Source organism: Canis aureus, chromosome 11, assembly GCF_053574225.1.
Source record: "Canis aureus isolate CA01 chromosome 11, VMU_Caureus_v.1.0, whole genome shotgun sequence".
In the NCBI taxonomy this organism is placed as follows: domain Eukaryota; kingdom Metazoa; phylum Chordata; class Mammalia; order Carnivora; family Canidae; genus Canis; species Canis aureus.
In genome coordinates, this window is record NC_135621.1 from 65,089,381 (window position 1) to 65,115,739 (window position 26,359).

At 47.1% G+C, this 26,359-nt stretch overlaps 1 protein-coding gene and 2 long non-coding RNA genes across 7 annotated transcripts in view; 2 read left to right on the forward strand and 1 right to left on the reverse strand.

Annotated features, from left to right (window-relative positions):
- The window catches only part of B3GNT2 (UDP-GlcNAc:betaGal beta-1,3-N-acetylglucosaminyltransferase 2), a 271,174-nt gene that overhangs the window by 204,428 nt on the left and 40,387 nt on the right, over positions 1 to 26,359 (forward strand). The gene's annotated exons all lie outside the window — the stretch shown is intronic.
- LOC144324235 (uncharacterized) lies at positions 14,001 to 20,712 on the reverse strand. Its single transcript, XR_013389748.1, has 3 exons — positions 19,500 to 20,712; positions 19,053 to 19,211; positions 14,001 to 16,510 (listed from the first exon to the last, which is right to left on the reverse strand). It is a non-coding gene; the product is annotated as an uncharacterized LOC144324235 (long non-coding RNA).
- Positions 19,574 to 21,697, forward strand: LOC144324234 (uncharacterized). Of its 2 annotated transcripts, XR_013389747.1 has the most exons (4): positions 19,574 to 19,745; positions 20,290 to 20,428; positions 20,723 to 20,819; positions 20,940 to 21,697. It is a non-coding gene; the product is annotated as an uncharacterized LOC144324234 (long non-coding RNA). The 2 variants fall into 2 exon arrangements; XR_013389746.1 differs by lacking the exon at positions 19,574 to 19,745 and having other exon boundaries at positions 19,972 to 20,428.

Sequence of the window (26,359 nt, forward strand, 5' to 3'; positions counted from 1 at the left end):
TTAGAAGAGATAGGGAGTATAAATACTTGGCCCGATGCTGGCACATGCTAAGAAGTCAACCAGGGTTAGCTATCATTATTTACCATTGTTCTAGAAATAAATGTACAATTAACATTGTAACAACACAGGAAAGAGAAAAAGGCCAAAGGAGAAAGAATCACCCCCTGTCTTAACACTGCATATTTTCCTAGTAGCAATTATAAATATGCCACGGTGAAATTTGATTTTTTATGCTTTTCTAGTGACAGAGCATTCTTATGTATGAATCATAGTCCATAAATGGACATATAAGGATGAGAAGAAAGTCATTGTGCATTTCTAATGCATTTTAACATGCAGTATTCTGTGATATTTTTGGATTACCACAGAGAGGAACTTACTATCATCTTCTTCCTGTATCTAGCATGAATTTCTTTTTCTCTAGTAGAAGGACATTTGGCAGAAATTTATTGAAATTTCAAAGGAATGCTACTACCTACTATTCTAATGAAGTATTTGAAGAGGATTGTAAAAAAAAAATCCTTTAAACACTAGGGTAAATAACTTTTAATACGCTTTCCTACTTATAGTCATGGAAGATAAGAGGAAAACCTTGCAGACTGTAAAATGCAGCTGGTGATCTGGGTTGTCATTTCAACGTCACATGATTTGGAGTTGGAGAGACTGGCCCGAAGGCTGAGACCCTGCTATAGACTGAGTGATGTCACCCCCACGCACCCACCCAGGTTCATAGCTTGAAGCCCTAACCCGCAATGTGATGGTATTTGGAGGTGGGATCTTCAGGAGGTGTTTAGGGCTAGATGAAGTCATGAGGGTGGAGCCCTCACGATGGGATAAATGCCCTCCAAGAAGAGACACCGGGGAGCCCTCTGTGTCCCTATGTGCACAAAAGGAAGGGTGCTCGCAGGGAGAAGGCAGCCTTCTACAAGGCAAGAGAAGGAGCCTCAGAATGAGTCCTACCTTGGCGGCACCTTGATCTTGGACTTCCCAGCCTCCAGAGCTGGGCAACAAATTGCTGTTGTTTAGACCACCCAGTCAATGGCATTCTGTTATGGCAGCCCAAGAAGACCAGTAGAGTCTGGTGTCTTCTCATACTGAAAGTCAACAGGAAGGTTAACAGCAAGCCTTCTTAGGCTAATTTCTCCATGCAAAGGGAAGTTTCCTAAAAGCTCTGTGAAAGTTGAGACAGTGTAAGAAGTAAGAGCACATGCGTAATGTTGCAAAACCAAACCTAAGGCTTGGTGAAACTCAAAATTAGGAAGTTTTATTTTTAGAAATTGCAACATGCAACTCAACCCTTCCTTGATTTCTTTGCTGGCTAACGTATGGAGATAGTGAATCGATACCCAGCGTGGGAGCATTTTTCATGCTGCTGTCTCAGTAGGGAACATTCTAGTAGCTGCTGGAAGCATCTCCTGAGCCCCATCATTTTGTGACACAGCAAAGAGCCCTTGGACTCTGTGCCTGGGGAAGGACATGATCCATGCCCCAAAGGTTCGCCCTGCCTTTGGGAAAACTGTGTTCTTCCCTAAAGGGCAATTCTGAATCCAGCTCTTTTGGGGGCTCTGAGAGAGAGAGAGAGAGAGAATATAAATATGGTAAATTCAGAGACAGTTTCCCTGAGAGAGCCATGTGACAGAAAAAAAATTCCCTCTTCCTCCCTCCATCTGGCTCTATATTTGTATTGTTCTCTCCTGTGTGTGGTGGGAGAAGAAAATTTTACTTTTTAAAATGAGAACCAACGGCTGCCTCCTTTGCCCTCTAGAGAAATGTCCTGTTTTGCGTGAAGGGACTACCTTGCTGTCTCCTCCAAGGTGATCTCAGTCAGATCCAGGCTGAAAGCTCAGGGCCACACTTCCCGCCCTTTGGGGGGAAGAGTGGAGGGGGGAGAACGGGGCGGGGGAGCCCTGAGCAGTCGGGCAGAGAAGGGAAGGAGAGGGAGAGGCTCAGAGGGAGAAGCCAGAGGGACTCAGGTCCAGATGGCACAGCAGGAGGGCACCAGGGAGCCCTGAGGAGGCAGGAAGGCCTGGGGGCTCTACTATAAATGTGAAGATGGTGGCCACGCAGCCATGTGAAGTAACTGGCTCCAAACCTTTTATGAGGATATGCTGCTGAGGTGGATGATGGCCCTGGGAAGGCAAGAGGGCGCTGGGTTCCAGGGCTGGGCCCAAGAGAAGGCAGGACACAGGCATTCAGTTGGGACAGGAGATTGGAATGAAGTGGCCATGAGAAGGAAAAGCCCGGGAAGGCCCAGGTTGAGCCATTTGGATGGAAAGGCCGAAGGGTGGGCGACTTCCCAGCCCGGCCCTGGGTCATGCATAGGAAGGGTACAGTATACTGTTGGGTGCCGGAAGGGTCGGGGCCCCATCTCCAGGATGGGAGAAGGGGTCTGGAGGAGGGAGGACCAGCCTCTACTGTCCTGCTCACCATCTGTGGGAAAGGCACGTCCCAGATCTCCAAACAGGGTCCAAACGGGAGCAGTCGATGTTGATGTTCTCACAGCCTGGATTTGGAGGTGCCAGAGGGCCTGGAGTTGGCCGCTGGTCAGGTGGACCTGTCTTTGTGGGTGGTGTAAGGTGAGGAAGGGAACGCTGGAGGGTCACCAAGGCCCTCTGCAGCAGCCACTTGTCATTTCTGGGGACAAGGCGTGAAGTAGGTAACACCTTAACCATGATAGGTTTGGAAGCCAGACTGATTTTCTGCTTCTTGAATTCCTCCTGCTATTCCCTTTCCTTCACATTTAGCAAAGTCATTTTGAGAGCCTGTGACAGCTGGGCTCCAAAAATGTCACCTTCCCAAAGGTCAAGACACGGTTCTCATCCAAACGTACAGTGAGCCTTGTCCAAGATTTCTTTAGCTCCCTAATGAGGGAAGCAGCACGATGACACAGCTAGTTCCAAGGAGAAGAGACAGAAATATATGTGGTTAGTGCCAAGAAGGCCGGAGCAAGATGGCTGAGTTAGAGACAGGACAAGATGGTGACCTCACAGGGCAATCCAACTGCCTATCTTTTCTACTGGACAGAAGTCATTTGCGTCTCCACCGGGGAAAGGTCATTTGCAAAACATGTCACTTCCACACAGTAGATGTAACCTCACAGAGCTCAGCCTAATCGCTTGAAAATAGTAAGTCCAACAGTTGCTTCCCTCAAAATCAGATGACTTGTAGGCAGATTGTTACACAGACTCACAGTCATGTGGCTTTGAAAGAGTACGGGGGGGGGGGGGTGGTAACTGGGTGACGGGCATTAAGGCGGGCATGTGATGTGATGAGCGTCACGTGTTACGTGAATCCAGTGGTTGAACACTGCATCTGAAACTGATGATGGGCCATGTTGGCTAATGGAATTTAAATCAGAAGGAAAGAGAGAGAGAGAGGAAGGAAGGAAGGAAGGAAGGAAGGAAGGAAGGAAGGAAGGAAGGAAGGAAGGAAGGAAAGAGGGAGGAGTACCTGGTAATATTTTTGCTGAATTTCCGATTTTTGGATAATTTTTCTTAACAAAGGGAAGTAAGGGACTAGACTATTATTCTCACTTAGGTTGGAGAACTAAATAAAGTATCAGAGTCCTGGAACAAGCCATGACTTTCAAAGAGGCACATTGTAGAGAATCTGGTCCAAGAAAATTTATCCCCAAACATAGGTTTATTAATTATTTTTTTTTAATTTTTATTTATTCATGAGAGACTTAGAGAGAAAGAAGCAGAGACACAGGCAGAGGGAGAAGCAGGCTCCATGCAGGGAGCCCAACATGGGACTCGATCCCGGGTCTCCAGGATCAGGCCCTGGGCTGAAGGCAGACGCTCAACTGCTGAGCCACCCAGGCTTCCCCAAACATAGGTTTAATTATTTCTCCCAACTTGCCTTTTGTAGCTATTCTAGGGCTGATATTCAGCTGGGACACACAGGCAGAGGCATATCAATTATTTATGGCTCATGTCCATTCTCACTGGGCCAGTGCCCCTTTCAGATTTCTTTGTGTCCAACTGGCCAGATGGACCAATTGTTAAATATTTTAAATATCATCTCTGACTTATCCCACTCAACATGGCTTTTCCTGGCTTTTCTTTTTTTTTTTTTTTTAAGATTTTATTTATTTATTCATGAGAGACAGAGAGAGAGAGAGAGAGAGAGAGGCAGAGACACAGGCAGAGGGAGAAGCAGGCTCCATGCAAGGAGCCCGACGTGGGACTCGATCCCAGGTCTCCAGGATCATACCCCGGGCTGCAGGCAGTGCTAAACCACTGCACCACCAGGGCTGCCCTTTTCCTGGCTTTTCTAGTGGCTTCAACCATATGAATATATCCTTAATTCCTGGTTTCTAACATTATCTCTTGATAGTGAATATTATCCAGGATGTATTTGGTAGCAGATAGTAGAATATCAACTAAAATAGCTTCAACAATACAGACTCGATTACTTCATATAACAAATCTGGTAGTGGCAGTTTCAGGGTGAATTTAGTGGTTCAGTGATGTCATTAAAGATCTCAAGTCTTCTCATCTTTTCTTTCTGCCGTCTCAACATGTCGGCCATGTCTCCTTGCTGTGGTCACAAGATCGCTGCCGTAGCACCAAGTATTATTTTCATAGGACATCATCCTAACATGAAGGTTAAGGAGGAGGTCTTGGGGTGCTTTTCCTTTTTTGATTCTCTCTCTTTCTCATTTATTTTTTAAGTAGGCTCCATGCCCAGTGTGGAGCTCAACACATTGCTTGAACACATGACCCTGAGATTGAGACCTGAACTGAGATCAAGAATCAGACACTTAACGGAGTGGGCCACCTAGGCACCCCTCCTTTTTATTTTTAACCAAAGAGTAAATTCTTTCTTAAAAGCCACCAGCAGGCTTCCACTTATGTTTTATTGGCCAAAAATGGGTCACATGCCAACCTTTACACTAATTACCGACAAAGAAGATGAGCTTTGGCCCAATTATAGTTAATTTTCTTCAGCTGGGCCTACTGACCTTGACTCAGATCAGCTTTCTATTAACAAGAAAGATGAGGAAATGGCAGCTGAGTAGCAACGAGCTACAACAGCCACTCATAGCACTTTAGTTGGTGTTCTTTTAATTTGGAATTCTTCCAACAGTCTGTTCCTCCTTTTTCTGGTTTAAAAGTAATGTCTACGTGTTTCTTATTATAAAAGTAATGTATGCTAATTGCTCATTGGGGAGAATATAGAATACATAAAAGAAAATAAAAATCACTATGTGGGTATATGTATGGATATACATGGATTACACAAAATTAGGACTGTATTATATATAATTTAGTTTAGTTTCTTATCTATTTTCAACTTGACATTTTATGATGATCTTGTTTCTGTTTCCTTCTTGGTCCCAGCCCTTCTCCACACATGTCCAAAGGAAAAGAAAAGCACAGAACACATCCTGAGTCTCCACGAAGTGATTAATGAGCTAAAATTCACTTTTGATTCGAGAAGGTCCTGACTTGCTAGCTCCTCATTGGTCTCTACATGGGGCACACCATCTTGTCACTCTCCACCCGCGTTCCCTCCCAGACCCCCAGGACAACAAGACACCTAGGTCAAGAAAGAAAGAGAGAAAATACATTCTATTCTTCTCCATCTGACTAAGGCTTGACACTGGGAGTGACCTCATTGTCTTCAAGAATCCTGGCCTCACCTTTACAGGTCTCAGCAGGACACCTCTATCTTTGTATGACTAGCGGGTGATAGCACCAACTGTTGTGCATGGAATAAATGGTCCTATGTTGGTGGCAGGGATAATCTCCATCTCCATAGAGCGTTGCTTGTACCTCTGTCCTGTGTGTCATTATGTTAACAATAGGAAGGCATATATGGGAGAACTCCTGTGGTTGAGCTGGATCTTAGAGACCTCCAGATGAGGAGCTATTTGTCCTGGACAAAAGTTCCCTGATTGATCACTGTGTCCACAGCACATTATCAACCTCAGGGGGCCTTACTTTAGACAAAACACTGTCTACAGTGGTGCTATGGAGTATCTGTTCTCAGTATTTGTTGCTTATTTTGGTCATGGTATCAGTAGAGATAAATGCCTATTGTTAAAAGGCCTAGAGCTACTATTTGAGGATAGTTGGCCCCAAAGCCCCATGTGACAGAGAAAAAAGATAAAAGATGGCAAAAGAGATAATTTCTCTCATTCTATCCACCCAGGCCATAAAATGTGAATGCCATTTTTTAGGTGGTAGGGAGCTGTGAACGTTTCTATTAAACTTTGTGAGGAACCACCTGACCATATGTGGCAGATTGTATTTTCCAAAGGTGGCCCCACCAATATCTTCCATCCCACATGCTCTTCTGCAATGTGACGTTGCTACTCTCTCAAGAGATGGGTCTAATGGGTCACCTATCCTTGAATCTGGCTGGACTTAGTGACTCCCATGTAAGATTGCCTGGTTTAGCAGAAAAACAAAACAAAACAAAACAAAACAAAAACAAAAACAAGATGCCCAGTTAAATTTTGATTTCAGATAAACAGTGAGTGATTTTTTAATGTAAGTATGTCCCATGTAGTGTTTGTATTTTATTTCACCCCTCTTCTCATGTAACCATAGAATGTGACAGAAGGGTTGCACATGACTTCTAAGGCTAGATTAGAGGAAGCTTGAAGTGTCTGTCTTGGTCTCTTAGAACCCTTGCTCTATTGATGCTGCCTTTTGGGACACACCCTCTTGGTAAACATGTACTGTGAGAAAACCGAACCTCATGTAGATTCTCCAAAGATCCCAGCCCAGGTGCCAGGCATGTGGGTAAAGGCACCACTACCAGAGCAGGCTTACCAACAGAATTTTCTATGGTGATGGATATGTTCTATATCTGTATTGTCCAATACTGCAGCTGCTATCCACATACATCTGTGTTCAATCCACTAGCCATATGTGGCCATAGAATCTTAAAATGTGGGCAGTGCCACTGAGTAACTAAATTTTAAATTTTAATTAATTAATTTTATTTTTTTAAAGACTTTATTTGAGACAGAGAGAGAGAGAGAGAAAGAGAGAGAGAGAGAGCATGAGCAGGGGGGGAGAGGGAGAAGTAGTCTCCCCATGGAGTAAGGAGCCCAATATGGCTCGATCCCAGGACCCTGGGATCATGACCTGAGTGAGCCAAAGGCAGACGCTCAACTGACTGAGCTACCCAGGGGCCCCATTTTTAGTTAATTTAAATGTACATTTAAATAGCTGCATGTGGCCACTGTTTGGACACTATAGTTGTAAATGATTTCAGTACCCAGCCCTTGGAGTCAATCCTACTCATTTGAGTCTTTCTAGTTGAGGCCTCAGGTATCTAGGTGCAGAGCAAAGACCCCTCAACAGTGCTCTGTCCAAATCCCAACCCACAGAATCCAGAACATTAACAAAAAGGGTGTTGTATGTTGCCAAGTTTGGGGTTGTTTATTATGCAGCAGGAGATAATCAGAACAAAGTGTACCAAGAAAGACTATCTAGAGGAGGGTTCCAAATCCAAAGGCCCTAGGGCCAGGAAGCAAGTAAATGAAAAGAACAGCCCAAGGTGATTGTAGCCAAGACCCATGAAAAGGGCAAGGATCAGTCATCTAGTTAAACAATGTTCTTCAGTTTCTAGTGACCCAGAGAGGCCTCAGGCCTGGAGGGTAAAGATTTCTGCTGACTCTACTTACGAGGCGTGACATCTCAAGTCACTTTTAATTTTGAGCCCCAATTTCTTAACCTATAAAGTAGGACTGAAATGACCTGTCTACACAGGTTGGCTTAGCATGTTGGAGGATCCAAGGAGCTTGTGGAACGAGGGCACATTGTTTGCTCCTCACACTGGAATCCATCCTCACAGACCTGCTCAGTCCTCTGCTCCGGAACAGCTTTGCAAACCCATACAGCAGCTCATGTTTCACTTACAGGAGCTCTGTGGTTTTAGGCACCAAATCTTATTAAACAAGATGAAACTGTTAAAAGAAACCTCATGGTTTTTCTGGGTATCTGGTGGGGCTCTGTTTCTGTGGAGGCTTTTAGCTCTGAGTTGCACACTTTGCTGAAGCTGGTTTCCAGTGATGATCATTGAAATGGGCCTGGGGTGCAAGGCCCCAGGAGCCCTGATGGACTGGCCTTGGGGCCTAGACATCTGAGGGTGGGTCTCAGTGTTCTCTCAGATGTCAAAGGAATTGTTGTTTGGAACTAAATTCTGGCCAACAAGGAGCAGTGAGCCTATGTATGAAATCTAAGAGCACATGGCATGTGTATAGTCAGTGTGTTCTAGATTTCAGGATGGGAGATTTCAAGAAAGTTCAGGGAAAGGATGGGCATGATCCCATGTCCCGAGTGGAAAGAGTGGAGACTTTAGAATGAGACAACATGGGCTTGAATCCAGGCTCTGCCAATTATAGGGTCAATGATCTCTGAGACTCAGTTATCTTATTTGTGAAAGGGGTGTGATACCTCCCTCCCAGGGTGTTATAAACAGTAATTGGGATACAACTAAATATTGACATTTAGTCAATATTGAAAAGAATATCAGAATATTCAATAGATAATAAGATGTATCACATTCACATCCAGTGAATAAATATCCATGAATTAATAGATCTTTGAGAAATACAGATATCGCCCAAAAGAGAAGCTGGCTTAGGAGGGTTGGGGGCTTTAGAAGATGGCACATGACAACTTCAGAGCAAGTTCTCTTGGCGCCGAATGGCAGGGCAGGCAGCAAAAGTGGTTAGACATCAAAGAGGGGGGGTTCCTGGGTGGCTCAGCGGTTAAGTGCCTGCCTGCCTTCAGCCCAGGGCATGATCCTGGAGACCCAGGATCAAATCCCACGTCAGGCTCACTGCATGGAGTCTGCTTCTCCCTCTGCCTATGTCTCTGCCTCTCTCTCTCTCTCTCTCTTGAATAAATAAATAAAATCTTTAAAAAAAAAAAAAATCAAAGAGGGATGTGGTCCTGCTTTTCTACCTGCAAATAAGCAAAGAGGAAAATGATTAAAAGAGCCTATTGAGCTTAGATTACCTCACTTTTTCAGGGCACAGGGAAGTCACCCAAGCTTGCAGGGGGCAGTTTCACAGATTCTCTATATCTTAAAAATCCAACAGTCTTCCTTCTTGAAATTTATCTTAGAGCAATAATGAGATAAGTAAATCAAGAAGTATATTCAAGCATGCTGTTGATTAAGAGTAAAAACTGGCAACAGCCTAAATATTGAGTAATAAGAAGTGGCTAAATAATTATTATAAACCTATAGCAGCATGTATGTAGCCATAAAAGTAAATAATGTAGGTCTATGTTTATTGACATGGACAGATATTCAAAAACTGTTATGTGACAAATGGATGTTAACAAACAATATGAATAGTCCAGTCTCCCTCTTTTTAAAAATTTCATCTTATGTAAATTCAATTAATTAACATATATGATTAGTTTCAGAGGTAGAGGTGAGTGGTTTATCAGTCTTATATAACACCCAGTCAGTGCGCATCACATCACATGCCCTCCCTAATGCTCATCACCCAGTTACCCTGTCCCCCTACCTTATCCCCTCCAGTGACCCTCAGTTTGTATTTTTATAGTTAAGAGTCTCTTGCGGCTTGTCCCCTTCTCTGATTTCATCTTGTTTTATTTTTCCCTCCATTCCCCTATGGTCTTCTGTTTTGTTTCTTAAATTCCACCTTTGAGTGAGATCATAGGATAATTGTCTTTCTCTGACTGACTTATTTCACTTAGCATAATACCCTCTAGTTCCAACCACGTTGATGCAAATGGTAAGATTTCGGGTTTTTTGATAGCTGAGTAGTGTTCTGTTGTATAAATATACACCACGTCTTCTTTATCTGTTCATCTATTGATGGACATCTGGGCTCTTTCCATAGTTTGGTATAATCTCCCTCTTTTTTAAAAAATATTTTATTTATTCATGAGAGACACACACACAGAAAGAGAGAGAGACACAGAGAGAGGCAGAGACACAGGCAGAGGGAGAAGCAGGCTCCATGCAGGGAGCCTGACATGGGACTCGATCCCTGGTCTCCAGGATCACACCCTGGGCTGAAGGCGGCGCTAAACCGCTGAGCCACCCGGGCTGCCCAATCTCCCTCTTTAAAGTGCATGGTATTTATGTAACATGGACCTGCGGAGCTACCTATCTAAATATTCAATGCTTATGATCAGTTGGTTGATAGGATATGCTTTTGACTGAAATATAATTCAAATACCATACACGTCACCCTTCTAAAGTGCACAGTTCAGCAGTTTTTAGTATATTCAGAGTCGTGCACAATCTTCACTAATTCCACAACATTTTCCTTACCTGAGCATTTCGTAACCCATGTCCGTTAGTGGTCAGTCTTCTCCCCAGTCCTTGGCAACCACTAATCTTTTCTGTCTCTATCGGTTTGTGTTCTGGACGTTTCATATAAATGGAATCCTACTGTATGTGGCCTTTTGTGTCTGGCTTCATTTAGCATAATGTCTTCAAGATTCACCCTGGCTGTAGCACATATCGGTACTTTATTCCTTTTCACTGCTGAATATTAAACTGTGATATTACATATGTCACATTTTATTTATCCATTCATCAGTTGCTGGACATGGGGTTGATTCCACTTTTTGGCTATGGTGAAGAATGCTGCTGTGAACATTCGAATCTAATTTTTGTGTGAACATAAGTTTTCAGTTCTTTGGATGTATGCCAAGGAGTGGAACTCCTACATCATATGGTAATTCTATATTTAACTTTTTTTTTCAAGATTTTATTTATTTGAGAGACAGTACCATGAGGGAGAGAGAGAGAGAGAGAGAGAGAGAGATTGAGCAAGCAGAAGGGGAGGGAGAAACAGGCCTCCAGCTGAGCAGAGAGCCTGATATGAGGCTTCATCTCAGGACCCCAAGATCATGACCTGAGCTGAAGGCAGATGCTTAACTGAGCCACCCTGGTGCCCCATATTTAACTTTTTAAGTAATGACCAAATTGTTTTCCACAGCAGTTGCACCAGTGCACATTCCCACCAGGAATATATGAGGTTTCCAATTTTTCCACATACTCGCCAACACCTATTTTGCTTTTCTTTCTGGCTTTATTTATTTATTTATTTATTTATTTATTTATTTATTTATTTTTAATAACCGTTCTAATGGATGTGAAGCAGTATCTCACTGTAGCTTTAAACTGCATTTCCCTAATGGCTAGTGATGCTGAGTGTCTTTTCATGTACTTATTGGTTGTTTATGTATCTTCTTTAGAGAAATGTCTATTCAAATCCTTTGCTAGTTGGTGGGATTTGGGTTGTTTTCTTTTTGTTTTACCACATTTCTGATTTATAGGCAATGACGACCTGTTGTTTGTGTAATAATGAATGAAAGAATCAGGATAAAGTCTGGTGTGGCTGCATAGTGGCCCTTTCTGGAACCACGAGTTTGGGTCTAGGCTCCCTGGCAGGATTCATCTCAATTAGTCAGGGGTGACTCCCCTGGAGGAGCAGAGACCCCTCTGGCTTTGGCTAAGGGGAACGTTATCAGGAGGAAAAAATATTCAGAGGTGGGTCCTGATTATAGACGGAAAATTCAGGGTCTGACTAAGGATTCCGGTAGCAGGTGGAGCAAGGTCAGGTTTGGGAGCAGTGGGGCTGAGCGTAGCCACAGAGGAGAGGTTACTCTGAGGCACCTGTGAGAGCTCCAGCCTAACATGGGCCAGATGTGGGCCAGATGTGGGCCGCACTTTCCAAAACAGAGAAGGCATCCTTTCTTCAGTTAGAATTCTCATTTTGGGGGGGCCTGGGTGGCTCAGTGGTTGAGCGTCTGCCTTCAGCTCAGGTCATGATCCAGAGTCCCGGGATCGAGTCCCACATCAGGCTCCCTGCATGGAGCCTGCTTCTCCCTCTGCCTGTGTCTCTGCCTCTCTCTGTGTGTCTCTGATGAATAAATTTAAAAAAAAAAAAAAAGTAGAACTCTCATTTTGGAGGCACTCCTGCAATAATTCTATTTATTTTGCCTAGAGCAGTTCCTTTCTTCTTCCTTACTATGCGAACTGACCGTGGCTGATTTGGTCACTTAGCAAAATCCTCAGGTTCTTTTAGGTTAGTCTGGAATCCTTCGAAGGTCACACCAACCTTCTCCTGGGATGTTTGCTTTGCCGAAAAGAAGCCTGACACCAAAGCCTACCAAATACATATATGCTTTCCAGCGAATAGCCACCCAAACCGTAGATGCAACCTGTTTAGGAAGTCCTGCTTTCTGCCCTGAGAACCCACCTGACCTTTTATCAAAAGGTCCTCTCTGGGATGATGTCACACTCTCTCAGCTTCCAGGGTCAGCTAGCCCTGTGGTTGAGGCAGGTAACAGGTCCCTTGGTCAAGTGGGAGGACGCAGGACCACCAGGGCCTACGCCTCAAATGCTCAATAAGGGTAGATGATAGAGGCCTGCCACTTCTTAGCCAACTATTGTATCCTGACTATTGTATAACTTGATGTGACTATGATACGGTGTGTCTCCTGAAAATGCACTTCTAAAGTGCATTAGTCCAATTAACAAACCCTCTGGTATAGATTTTTATAGTATTTTTAACCAGCTAAATAATCACCTCTGTAGTGTTATTCATAATTGGGGTGTTTCAAATGTTTTTGGGTTTTTAAAATTTTTTTATTTATTTATTCATGAGAGAGAGAGAGGCAGAGACACAGGCAGAGGGAGAAGCAGGCTCCATGCAGGGAGCCCGATGTGGGACTCGATCCCAGGACTCCAGGATCGCACCCTGATGTAGGACTCCATCCTGGAATTCTGGGATCACACCCTGAGCCAAAGGCAGACGCTCAACTGCTGAGCCACTCAGGTGTCTCAGGGTGTTTCAAATGTTAACGAATCATCCTTGAGGTATGTTAAAGTTAAAAGTAAGTAACAAGAGTGTGTAGAAGAAGACAGGATAAATTCATAAACTTGGGATAGGCAAAGCTTCACTTGTCAGGACACACAAAAAAGCACTGGCATAAAAGAAAACTGACACATTGAAATTCAGAAGAAAAGTCCAAAAAATCATCTGCTCTTTGGAAAACACATTTTAAAAATTGAAAAACACAAGGTAGGGTATCCCTGGGTGGTTCAGCAGTTTAGCACCTGCCTTTGGCCCAGGTATGATCCTGGGGTCCTGGGATTGAGTCCCACGTTGGCCTCCCTGCATGGAGCCTGCTTCTCCCTCTGCCTGTGTCTCTGCCTCTCTCTCTCTCTATGTCTATCATGAATAAATAAATAAAATAAAAAAAAAGAAAAATACAAGATAACTGGAAGAAAATATTTGCAATGCATATATCTGACCAAGGACTTGTATTCAGAATATGTAAGGAAAACAACCCAATTTTTAAAATGACCAAAAGGGTGAAAGATATGTTGGAGCTCTATATTAGCTTTACAACTTTTCTGTAAATCTGAAGTTATTCTAAAATAAAGTTTATTTTAAAAATATGAGCAAAAGGGCAGCCCAGGTTGCTCAGCAATTGGTGCTATCTTCAGCCCAGGGCGTGATCCTGGAGACACAGGATCGAGTCCCACGTGGGGCTCCCTGCATGGAGCCTGCTTCTCCCTCTGCCTGTGTCTCTGCGCCTCTCTCTCTCTCTGTGTCTCTCATAAATAAATGAAATCTTTAAAAAAATATATGAGCAAAAGACTTACCCAGACACTTTATAAAATGCATATGAATGCCAAAAAGATATGTGAAAAGATTTCCAACATCATTACTCATCAGAAAAATGCACATTAAAATCACACTACTACGTCCCCACTAGAGTGACTAATATTAAAAACATTGACAAAGCCAAGTGTTGGTGAGGACTGGGACAATTATACCGCTTACACATTGGTGGTAGAAAAATAAAGTGATAAAACCACTTTGGAAAATAGTTGGGCAGTTTCTTAAAAAGTCAAGTACAGGGACGCCTGGGTGGCTCAGTGGTTGAGTGTCTGCCTTTGGCTCAGGGCGTGATCCCGGGGTCTTGGGATCGAGTCCCCATCTCAGACTCTCCACAGGGGGCCAGCTTCTCCTTCTGCCTGTGTCTCTCATGAATAAATAAATAAAATCTCTAAAAAAAATTCAAGTACATATTTATCATAGGACCTTGTAATTCTACTTCTAAATATTTACCCAAGAAGAATGAAACTATGTCCACAAAAAGACTCATAACCTGAATGTTGATAGGAACTGTATTTATTATGGCCCCAAACTGAAAACAACCCAAATTTCTAACAAGTGAATGAAGAAACAAATTGTGATGGAGCCCTAAAAGGGGTTACTACTCAGCAATAAGAATGAACCATGGCCCTACATGCGCAGCGTGGGGGCTTCTCCAGGACATCGTGCTAAATGAAGCCAGATACACAAAGAGGGGGCTCCCTGTGTGATCCCACTGATACGGAAGTGCCCGAGCTGAGGGCCAGGTAGAGGTGGTGACTGCAAAGGGGCACAAGGGAACTTTTGGGGGATGATGGGACTATTCTGTAACTTGATTGTGATGGGGTCACGTGACTCCATATGCACTTAACAGAACCGTTACACTAAAAAAAGGTCCATTTCATTGTGTGTGAATTACACCTGAAAAAGTTACTTTTTAGAAGAAATGAAAGGAGAGGAATAGGAAGAAGGAAAAGAAGAAGGAGGGAAGAAGGAGGAGAAAGAGGAGGAGGGTGGCGGGAGGAGGAGGAGCAGGAGAAAGAACATGAACAGGCAGAGATGGTAGCATTCCCGGGCGAGCCTTCGTCTGCCCTGTGCCTGTCACTGCTGAGCGCTGGGGCAGGGAGATCAAGGCGCAGGCCTGTCCCCTGTCTCTAGGAGCTTACAGTCAAGGGCAATTTTGTTCAAGATCTCCCCAAGTGTGAGGAGTGACAAAGCATCCCTTGCTCTGGGATTGGAAGGAGGGAGTCCCTGTGGTTTGGTAGGGTCCCGTCCTTCCTCTCCGTCCTCACCCTGCACCCCACGGCCTGTGGGTGCCCAGGCCCCAGGCCGCAGAGGCTTGGGAAGAGCCGTCCCTAGGCGCTGTGTGCGCTCTTCTCCCCACTGCCCTGATGGCTCCTCAGCGTGACTCCTCCTCTTTCAGACTAAGCTAGGACACAGCTTTGGGGGGCCACCACCCTGGTGCCCCTGCCTCTCACCCTCAGCACCTCCACTCCTGGGAGGCAGATCCCCATAGCTCATGGGGCCCGGGAAGGAAGCCCCTTGTGATCCTGCATCTGAGGCAGCTCCCCTCCCCCCAGCCCTTTACCTACTTGATGAAGATAATAAAGGCTCATGTTTCTGAGCCGGGGACACCTAAACCCCCAGGATTAAGCCCTGGTCATCCATGAGGAGGAAGGGGGACACTTTATGTCTCGTGATGAGCCTACAGCCCCAGACAAGGGCCGGGGGCACTTCTCAGCCTGGTCTTTCTACCACTGCTCCAGAGGCCCCCCCTCTAAAACACAGAGAAGACACTGAGAGAAGGTGCTGGGTGTCGGGTGGGGGGAAGGGCCCGGGGGCAGCCAGCGCCTGTCAGTGGAGGGTGGGCCCCGGTGGCAGGTGGAACTCGGGCAGCGGATGTCACCCCAGTCCTGGCGCTGCCCCTGCCCTCTGCTGCTGGGCCGTGTGTGGTCACAGGAGCAAGGCTTGGGGGACACAGGGGGTGGTTTGGGGAGATCGAGCCCAAGAAATGCCACCTTGAGATCTATGCCATGGCTCTCAAACTTTAAATGCCAGCCCAAGAAATACCAGCTTTGGGTCGAGCCCAAGAAATGCCATTCAAGGGAGGTAGCAGCAGCCGTGAATCAGGAAGTTGGCCTGTGACTCGGGATCAGATGAGAGGAGGTGCCGCCTGGCTGGAACCGGGAAGCGGGGCTATTCCTTCTTCTGTGCCTGCCCATCCCCGGGGTTTCTAAGAAATGCTCGGCCCTTGGGGGATCCCCGGGTGGCTCAGCGGTTTGGCACCGGCCTTCGGCCCAGGGCGTGATCCTGGGGTCCCGGGATCGAGTCCCACTCGGGCTCCTTGGATGGAGCCTGCTTCTCCCTCTGCCTGTGTCTCTGCCTCTCTCTCTCTCTGTGTGTGTGTCTCTCATGAATAAATGAATAAAATCTTAAAAAAAAAAAAAAGAAATGCTTGGCCCCTATGTCTTGGTTCTCCTAGGAGCCAGATGTATAATCATTTGGGCACATTTATTTTTATTTTATTTTATTTTTTAAAAGATTTATTTGTTTATTCATGAGAGACACACAGAGAGAGACAGAGACACAGGCAGAGGGAGAAGTGGGCTTCCTGCAGGGAGCCCCATGTGGGACTCGATCCCCCCATCCCCTGGACCCAGGATCATGCCCTGAGCCAAGGCAGACGCTCAACTGCTGAGCCACCCCGGCGTCCCAGTTTGGGCACATTCTAACTTGAAAATGCAGAAACATCCTTCCAGCTGCCTCCTCCTTTTCCTTTCCTTCCAGAGCCAGAAGAGTGTAGGGGGAGAGCCTGAGTTGGAAATCAAGTGGAAAATGCTTTTGTTTCTGGGGATTAGGGAAGAATTATCGGATTCAAGTCCTCATCTGTAAAAAGAAAACGTAAATGCGCTGTTAAGTCCTGCTTAATAATTCAGACACCGAACTGAGCCAACTAGAAGCTGAAGTGAACGATCAGATATACCCACACTCTTCCCTTTTTATCAGCTTGCAAATGTCCTGGTTGGCATCTGCTTGGAGAGAAGCAATTAATGGCAGTGGAACTAAACCATTCATTTATTCATTCATTTATTCAATAAAATTTTCATTATTTCCTCCCATATAACAGGCAGACACAGCTAAAAGCTGAGGATACCCATTAGGACAAGGCAAATATCCCTATACCTCAGGGACCTCGGGATCTATGCCATGGCTCTCAAACTTTAAGGTACATCAGACTCCCCTCGATGGCTTAAAACACAGATTGTTGGGCCCCATCCCTGGAGTTTCCAATTCAGCAGATCTGGGGTGGCCCAAGCATTTGCATTTCTAATAGGTTCCCATGAGATTCTGATGCTGCTGGTCCTGGGACTACCCTTTGAGAACCACTGGTCAAGGCAGTGATTTCACCCAGCTACTTTCTTCTCTTTTCTTTCTTTCTCTCTCTCGCTCTCTTTTTTTTTTTTTTTAAGATTTTATTTATTCATGAGAGACACACAGAGAGAGGCAGAGACACAGGCAGAGGGAGAAGCAGGCTCCCTGTGAGGAGTCCAATGTGGGACTCGATCCTGGGACCCCAGGACCACGACCTGAGCCAAAGTCTCAACCACTGAGTCACCCAAGCATCCTATTTTTTTTTTTTTTAAGATTTATTTATTTCTTAGAGGGGGCAGGGATGAGAGGAGGAGGGGCAGAGGGATAATCTTCAAGCTGATTCCCTGCTCAGCAGAGCTCAATCTCTCAACCCATGAGATCATGACCTGAACCAAAACAAGAGCTGGGTGCCAACTGTTTTTACCTCTTGGCTTACTTGGGTAAACTGGGAGAAACCTGGAACCCTGAGCCAGGTTGCAAATAGCCCAAGGTTACCAGCCCAAGAGCTGTGGTCATTCCAGGCCCCACAGAGCAAAGGGAATCAATGTCTCAGGGCTCACTGACCTTTAGAGGGACCACCAAAGGCCTTGGCACCCATGCTGAGGTAGGAAGACAGGCAGTTTTGAGAGATCTTCTGTTGACTTCTCTAAGGAAATGAAGGCCTCATTTTATCACCAGCCCAATGCAAGCCCATAGCTCTGGGTGGCCAAGTGTGGGTTAGGATGCAAGGTGGTCTTCCACAGTTTCATCACCACCCCCCCATACCTCTGCTGATTTCCTGCCACATTCTTAACAATCCAGGATAGCTCATTCCTCTTCCACTCTCACAGGCAGAGCAGTAGGTGAGATGCCATTTGGGCCCTTGTGATCTTTTCCACGTGAGTGGACATAAGAGCATGAGACAGAGCTCTGTGGGGCCCTGCTGCCGGAGGCTAGTGTGACTGCCAGGAATCGGGACAAGTAACAGAGGGTGAGGGTGGATGACAGCAAACCTTTATACCAGGAGATTTTAAAATGTATCTGGGCGGGGTGGGGGGGCACCTGGGTGGCTGAACTGGTTAAGCATCTGCTTTCTGCTCAGGTCATGATCCCAAGCCTGGGATCAAACCCCACCAACCCACAATGGGCTCCCTGCTCAGCGGGAAGCCTGCTTCTGTCTCTCCCTCTGCAGCCCCTTGCTCATGCTCTCTCTCTCAAATAGGTAAATAAGTAAATAATCTTTTAAAAAAATGCATCCAAGGAGGCTGGTGGCTCAGTTGGTTAACCATCCAGTGTGTGATTTTGGCTCAGGTCATCATCTCATGGGTCCTGCAATTGAGCCCTGTGTCTCTCCCCCTGGCCCTGCCCCCACTCACATGCAACTCTTTTTCTCTCCCGCTCTCAAATAAATAAATAAATCTTAAAAAAAATAAACAAAACAAAACAAAATAAGATACATATAAGGAGGAGGATGTGTTGGTCAGAGGGACAGCTGGCTTGAGAGCAGATGCAGAGCCCGTACCCCAAATGGCAGATCATCTTGTGAGCCCAAATCTGTCAAAATTATTTATTTTGTAACAGCTTTATTGAAATGTAAGTCACATCGATCTAAATTCACCCATCTAAAGTATACAATAGAGGGGGGCCTGGCTGGCTTGGTTGGAAGAGCATGTGACTCTTGATCTTGGGGTCATGAATTTGAGCCCCGTGTTGGGTATAGATGACTTTAATAAGCAAATAAAAACTTTAAAAAAAAAGCATGCTGTTCAGTGGTTTTTAGTATATTCAGAGTCATACAGCCATCTTCCCAATGAATTTTAGAATATTTTCGTCCAAAAAAGAAACGCTGTACCCCTTAGACCCTGAAACCTCCAGGACTCCTCCAGCCCTAGCCAACCACCAGTCTACTTTCTTTCTCTTTTGGGGTAGGCTTCAAGATGACCTCTAACAGGGAAATATGATAAACCTACATTTGGGCTCCAGAACCTGATCAGCAGAAACCCAAGGTGGCGGGAGATCATTTAGAAGTTGTCGCTTAACCTTGGAGCCCCCCATAGCCTCAGGCTCGGATTCCCACCTCCGGAGGCTGGTGAGGATGTGAAGGTTGGGCCCAGGCCTGGCCCCAGCTGCTCAGCAGAGGGGAACCTCTCTGGTGGGAAGGAGGCCCAGTGATGAGGAGACCAACCGTGGAGCAGCCTCAGATAAAGTCCTCTCCCGAATCGGTGGCACGCTGTGGCTTTCAAAAAGTCAAACTGTAAACTGAGTTATGTAAGAGGTATTTTCCCTGCCTCCCACCCAGGAGGCTCGGTCTGGTGCCAAAGTCAGCAGGGCCCAGTTTCGCGCAGAAGAGGCACAGGGAGACTGTGGTCCCTCTGAGCTGGCTCCTGCTGCCCGAGGCGGGGGAGACCCTGGGGACCCCTGTGTCCTGCATTCCCGGGGGTCCCCGGCCTGTGGCCCGAGCCTCTCCTGATTGCTCTGCGGCCTGCACCCCGCCTGCCAGGACCCTGCTGGCGCGTGGGCTTACCTGCTCCACGTGAGCTGCTTGTTTTTGTTGCTGCCACGGCAACAGCTTTGTTTCAGCTCCAGCACCTCTGTCCCCAGTGTGGAGCGTGGCAGGAGGCCCAGACCCGGGGCAGCCACTGTCCCCCACGCGGCCGGGGCCGGGGCCGGGGCCGGGGTGGAGACGGTCTCAGCGGCTACCTTCCCCGGGCGGCCCTTCGCGGGCTGCCAGGAACCTGGCCCTTCTTTTGCCCTCCCCAGAGGGACCGAGGTGCCACGGGATCCCTCTGGCGTCCACGCTGTCAGGCCGCAGCACCTTCGCCCCCGCCCCGCCTTTCCTGATGCAGAGCAGAGCCTGGGCTCTGCAGGGACTCGAGGGGTGGTGCCGCCCCTGCCTTGCAGGTCCCCCCACTGGCAGGGAGCTCAGGCCGGGGAATGCAGAGGGGGGAGGTGGAGGGGAGCCCCGAAGGGGAGGGGGCTGGGGGGGTCATGAGAACGTCCCTTCCTGGAGCTGCATCCAGCGAGGGGGGGCCTGAGGGCCGCCAGACAACAGACCAGAGCCGTGGCCGGGGGCAGCCGGGCGGGAAGGGCTGACAGGCTGGAGGCCTTAGTGCCCGCCCGAGGGTCCCGAAGGTTCCGTGGGGGGAGTCAGACCCTGGGAGTTGGTGCGGGAGGCGGCGAGGGACAGCGGAACCACAGGCCCTGGCTCTGGGCCCTGCCCAGGCCTGCGGCCCGCTGGGTCGACAGCCCTGAATTATTAAGGGGGGGGGGGGAGGCTGGCACAGACGCGGGGGTCACCTCTCTCCCGTCACCAGTCACCATCGCAGGGAGGTGAAGAATTCAGCGGCCCCGGGGCGACCAGGGTGTAAACAAGGCCTCTGGCTGCCTTGGAGGGACCCCGGCCTAGGCTCTCCATTCCTCTCCATTCCGGATTTATCAGGGCCTTTTGTTCAGGTGCTCCAGCTGCCCCCCTCCCCCCCACATTTTCTGCATTCCCCTTCCTGCTGAGCAGCTTTGCTCCCTCCCTTCCCCACAGATGAAGCCCAGGGGCCTTGGATCGGGGTGGGGGGGTGGGGGGGGCAGTCTCAGGGGTCCCCCTGCACCTGACGTCAGCCTCGGGGGGGCTGGCCAGACCCCTCCCATTCGCAGGAGATCTCCAGAGCAGGCCAGATCCACTTCTAAGTCTGCTCCGGGCTTTCCCTGGGGTTCCCCTCCGAGCAGATCCACCCATGGGTGTTCCATTTCCAGTGCCTGGAAAAGAAAGGCAGAGGGAGCCACCTGAAGTCATAGAGGTCGGAATAGTGTCTGTGAAACGTGGAGGGACAGATCCAGGCCCCACACTGCTGTGAGTCCAGAATCCTGGGGCAAGGATGGGCCTGATGGGTCTGAGAAGGATCTGGGTGGCTTGTGGAGCCGGGAACCCCTTCCCGGTTTCGTTCCTACGGTCCTTTCTCTAAATGCCTAGGTTCCTGGAAACTGCTGATCCCCTACGAGGACGAGCACCCGCTGGCCTCCTCCGGAGAGCAGGGCGTCCCCGGGGGCATCGCTTCTTTGATAGCGCCGCTCACTGTTTCCGCCTGGCACAGCTCTGGGCCTCACATTCTCTTGTTTCCTTTCATCTGGACGGTTAGGAAAAGTTGTCCAAGATTTGGAAATGGGACAAGGGGATTCCTGCAAGCCCCTGAGTCCTGCTGGGCTGGGGCATTGTCCCGCGACAGTCCTGCCTGTGGGGGATGATCTGATTTTCTAGGGATGTGAACCTTTGTCTATTTGCTATTAATTAGGGTATTTTACAACTTTATAAGGAAAGCATAGAAAACCGATAGCCACACAGGATTGTCATAGAGTGATGCAAATAAAAATGTTTGCATAAATAAATTTTTGCATAAATAAAACCCAAGGCTAAGGTTTTATGATGTAGCTTCACAAACTATTTCAATGCTCTTTCAGTTATTAGAAAGACTTAAATATCTTCTGTACTTTTTTTTTTTAAGATTTTATTTATTTGACTGGGAGAGGGAGAGATTAAGCACAAGCAGGGGGATCAGCAGAGGGAGAGGGAGAAGCAGGCTCCCCACTGAGCAGAGAGCCTGACACCCCGACACCCCAACATCCTGACATCCTGACATCCTGAAGCAGGGCTGGGTCCCAGGATCAGGACCTGAGCTGAGGGACACTTAGCTGACTGAGCCACCCAGGTGCCCCTGTTCTATACTTTTTTGAACCAGCCTTACCATCCTGTTGATTATCTCATTAATTAATTAAATTCGCTTTTGATACACGTTTAGTCTACATTTGTAAGAAAACTATGTTTTAAAATTTTTAATTAAAAAATTGACATAAGGCAAAATGGACACTTCATGTTACAGTTCCATGGACTTTACCCATTTAGAAATTGTGCAACCACTACAACGAGGCCACAGAACAGCTTGATCATGCCAGAAAACTCCCTTGTACCATCCCTACAGAATCACGTCTGTGTGTATGGCTCTGGTATAAAACAAACAAAAAAAACCCCATAAAATATACCATCTTAAGCATTTTTTAAACGTACATTTCAGTAGTTGTAAGAATATTTACATTGCCGTAAGACAGAACTTTTTCATCTTGCAGAACAGAAACTTTGATACCCATTAAACAACCGCACCCCCACCCCCAGCCCTTGGCAGCCACCAGCTTACTCCTTACTTCTAGGAATTTGACTATTTTAAATATATCAAGGTAGTGGAATCATATAGTATTTGTCCTTTGGTGGCTGGCTTACTTCCCTTAGCATAGTATCCTCAGTGTTCACCCATGTCGTGCCACATTTTTGACGTTTCTGAAAATTCTTCTTTGACAAGTCGCAGAAGGGTGTCAGTGACTGGGGGGTTGCTGGCCGGCCTGTGGGGATTCCCTGCCTGTCCCCACCTCAGGGGAAGGCTCCGGGCCTCTGAGTTTGGTGCTGCCCCTTCCCCCCCGCAAGGCTTCCAGAAGCCACTTGAATTAGAGAACACACAGGAAAGCCCCATAATCAGTGGGGTGCTTGGGGGACACGTCATGATGTGAGTGGGGTTAACCACATGATGGGTAAATAACTGAACTGAATAGAGGCACCCAGGCCAAGTGTCCCCTCAGCCCCCACTGACGCCAAAGGCAGATGCTGGTACCTGCCTCTGCCCGTGAGACCTGGGCAGGCTGGAGCAGAGCAGGGGCAGGCCCGGGGCAGGCCGGAGGCGTCTCCACACACACCAAATAGTCTCCTTGGGCCTCTGCAGGGCAGTCAGATAGACCCGTATGGCCCCCTCTCAGTCTCTCTCCCGTACACGAAGACCCGAAGCACCTTCTCACGCAGCATCTGGACCCTGTAGTGTGTGTCCAGGACAAGTAGTCCTCATAGCTTTGTCCATCACTCTCTCTAGTGCTCCCTTAAAAATATTTGAAAACCTTTTATTTGTCTTTCCAAGCAATGAAAGCAGACTCTCCTGGGGTGTCTACCCCCATGTGTCTCCCCTCCCTGCCATTCTCTGGAAGCCTCATTTTCTCCACTGGGAAGGCATGTGTGTGGAGGGGCTGCTAAGGAAGTAGCCTTGGAGACTGGTCCCAGCGATGCCCAACAGGCCTCATGGTCCCAGAAGCTACTTAAACACTTGGCGCCTCTGTCTCCTCTCTAAAAAGCATTGTGACAGCCCTTTACCCTGCACCTGATAGTGTGTCCCACCCTGCATTTCTAAGTTCTCTCTCTCTCTCTTTTTTTTTTTAAGATTTTATTGATTTATTCATGAGAGACACAGAGAGAGGGATAGAGACACAGACAGACACAGGGAGCCTGATGTGGGACTCGATCCCAGGACCCCGGGATCACGCCTTGAGCCGAAGGCAGATGCTCAACTGCTGGGCCACCCAGGTGTCCCTCTGAGTTCTCTTTTCATGTGAATAGATCTTCTGTCTAGCGTGACTGTATAATTCTTAGCCTCCAAACCGAGACATTCTGAAGAGTGGAAAGCAATATAGATACTAATTACACTGGGACAGGGTATGTGAACTGAGACAGTGACAAGCAAACAGCAAAGTATAGTGACTCTTCTTTTTTTTTTTAATATAATTTATTTATTTATTTATTTGGGAGAGCACAAGAGTGGAGTGAGTGAGGGGCAGAGGGGGAGGGAGAGAGAATCTCCAACAGACTCCATGCTGAGCACAGAGCCCAACACAGGGCTCGATCACATAACCCTGAGATCGTGACCTGAGCCAAAATCAAGAGATTTATGCTCAACGACCCAGGCGCCCCAGTATGTGACTCTCCTATTTTCCAGACTAAACTTCTTCCATGAACAAGCCTGGACTATCCATCTTCGAATCCTTGTCTGTGTCTGTCCTAGTGCACTGTTCATAAAGATGCTCAGTGAACACTGATGTTTTCTTTTTTTTTTTTAATTTATGATAGACACAGAGAGAGAGAGAGAGAGAGAGAGAGAGGCAGAGACACAGGCAGAGGGAGAAGCAGGCTCCATGCACCGGGAGCCCGATGTGGGATTCGATCCCGGGTCTCCAGGATCGCGCCCTGGGCCAAAGGCAGGTGCCAAACCGCTGCGCCACCCAGGGATCCCTGATGTTTTCTTTAAGATGCTCTTTTTCCCAGCAAATCTAAACTAGTGCAAATGTGGAGGGAAAGCCTTCTTGTTTTCGTTTAAACACCTGAGGGTTGGATTGGCTTTGGTCGTTAAACAGCATCTGCTGTGAATAGGAGACAACAGGTGGCCCGTGACTGGAGTGGACCATTTTGGAGCAGGTCAGCATTGGACTGCTGAGGGTAGGGCATGTGTGACAAGTCACAATCACGTGGCAGAGGCTCCTGGGACCACAGCTATACGCAAGGGAAGGGATGTGTGTTGGCATACCCAAATGGGATTTTGTGTATCTGCTTTGCATGAGAATGTGCTAGGACTGCCAGGAGAAATGAAAAGAATTTTAAGGATTAACTGCTGGACCCTAGGAGAGCAGGTTTACATCTGTAGGGGGAAAAAAAGAAAGACAAGGGTGACTTTGACACCTTAACATGTGCCTGATGGGCAAAAAGTTCACTTCAATTTAGAAGGCTGTGGTTCGGGCCACCTGGGTGGCTCAGTCAGTTAAGCGTCTGCCTTCTGCTCAGGTCATGATCCTGGGGTTCTGGGATCAAGCCCCACGTTGGCTCCCCGCTCAGCAGGGAGTCTGCTTCTCCTTCTTCCCCTCCTCCCTGCTCCTGCTAGCTCTCTCTCACTCTCAGATGAATAAATAAAATCTTTAAAAAAAAAAAAAATAGAAGGCTGTGGTTTGAAATGGTGGAAAGGAATTTTTTTAATATTCCCCTGGATGGTTGATGGTGGTTGACGGCTGAGAAGTTGTGACCCAGCTCTGGGTGGAGGAAGCAAGGAAGCCTTCAGAAAATGGAAGAGCAGGACTGTTCCTTTTGGAGCCATAGAAACAAGCTGTGAATACTGCTTAAGAGGAACAGCTCACCCAAGGGTGGCCAGAGAGCTGTGTGGGCTGTGCTTGGCTACACCCAAGGAAGCACATTCTAGAGACAAATCTTTACAGCAAATGGCAGCCAAGGGTTGCTTCCTAATAAAATCAAAATATCACGATGGTTTCCGATAGAGGAAGTCCAGTGTCTTCAGGAAGGGTCTAAGGGCACAGTATGGGGTCAGAATATGTGGTGATGTCCTCACTGGGCAGCAGTGACAGCCACAAAACCCGGGAGCAGTGCTGCTAATGACCACTACCCCAGTGACGGATGGAGTTAACAACGTCGTTCTGGGTGACGGCAGGGTCGGCATCATAGCAAAGCCCTCTGCTGGTCCCACTGAAGCAAAGAGGAGAATGGCACCAAAGAGAAGGGGAGAACGGCTGTCAGCTGAGGTGCTATAGATGCGATGCCAGAGTCCTGCCAGGGGAAGGAGGGAACCACGGGCAGGGGCCTGGAGTAGAAGATTTTTCTGTCACACTGTATTTGTGACTCATCCCCTAGGACGCTGTGTCCAGGGAAAAGCACATTACACTGGGTTGGAAAGCATTTGTTGAGGTTATGTTCTTTAAACCATCTTGACTTATTACTAGTGGCCTTATCTGATGTTGCTCATTAGTCATCACTAAATAAATAACTTTTGTTTCTCCTCATCCACAAGATACCCATGTGAGAGGCAGGTTGAGGGGCAGCCCAGGTGGCTCAGCGGTTTAGCGCCGCCTTCAGTCCAGGGCGTGATCCTGGAGACCCCGGGATCGAGGCCCGCATCCGGCTCCCTGCATGGAGCCTGCTTCTCCCTCTGCCTGTGTCTCTGCCTCTCTCTGTGTCTCTCATGAATAAATAAATAAAATATTAAAAAAAAAAAGAGAGAGAGAGAGGCAGGTTGAGCCCCAGTCAGTGCTTGGAGGCACCTGCCTCTGTGACTTTTGATCAAAACCACCACAGTTGACCCCTGAACAACACAAGTTTGAACTGCACAGGCCCACTAATGGATTTTTTTCTTTCTTTTTTTTTTTTTGGATTTTTTGATTTTTTTCAATAAATACAGTACCGTGCTGAAAATGTATTTTCTCTTCCTTACGACTTCTTAATGGCATTTCCTTTTCTCTAGCCTACTTTATTATAAGAATATAGTATATGATACATTTATTTAATACGTATAACATACAAAATAAGTGTTAATCAACTGTTTATGTTATTGGCAAGGATTTGTGTCAATGGTAGGCTATTAGTAAAGTTTTTGGTGAAATATTCAAATCCTATCTCCCAGATCACCAGGGATCCACACTGAGGGAGGCAAAAGGTGTATGGATTTTCTACTGTGTGGATGTTGGTGCCCCTAACCCTCTGCTATTCAACTGGATGTATTTCTTGTTATAAATCACAATATTATACTATCT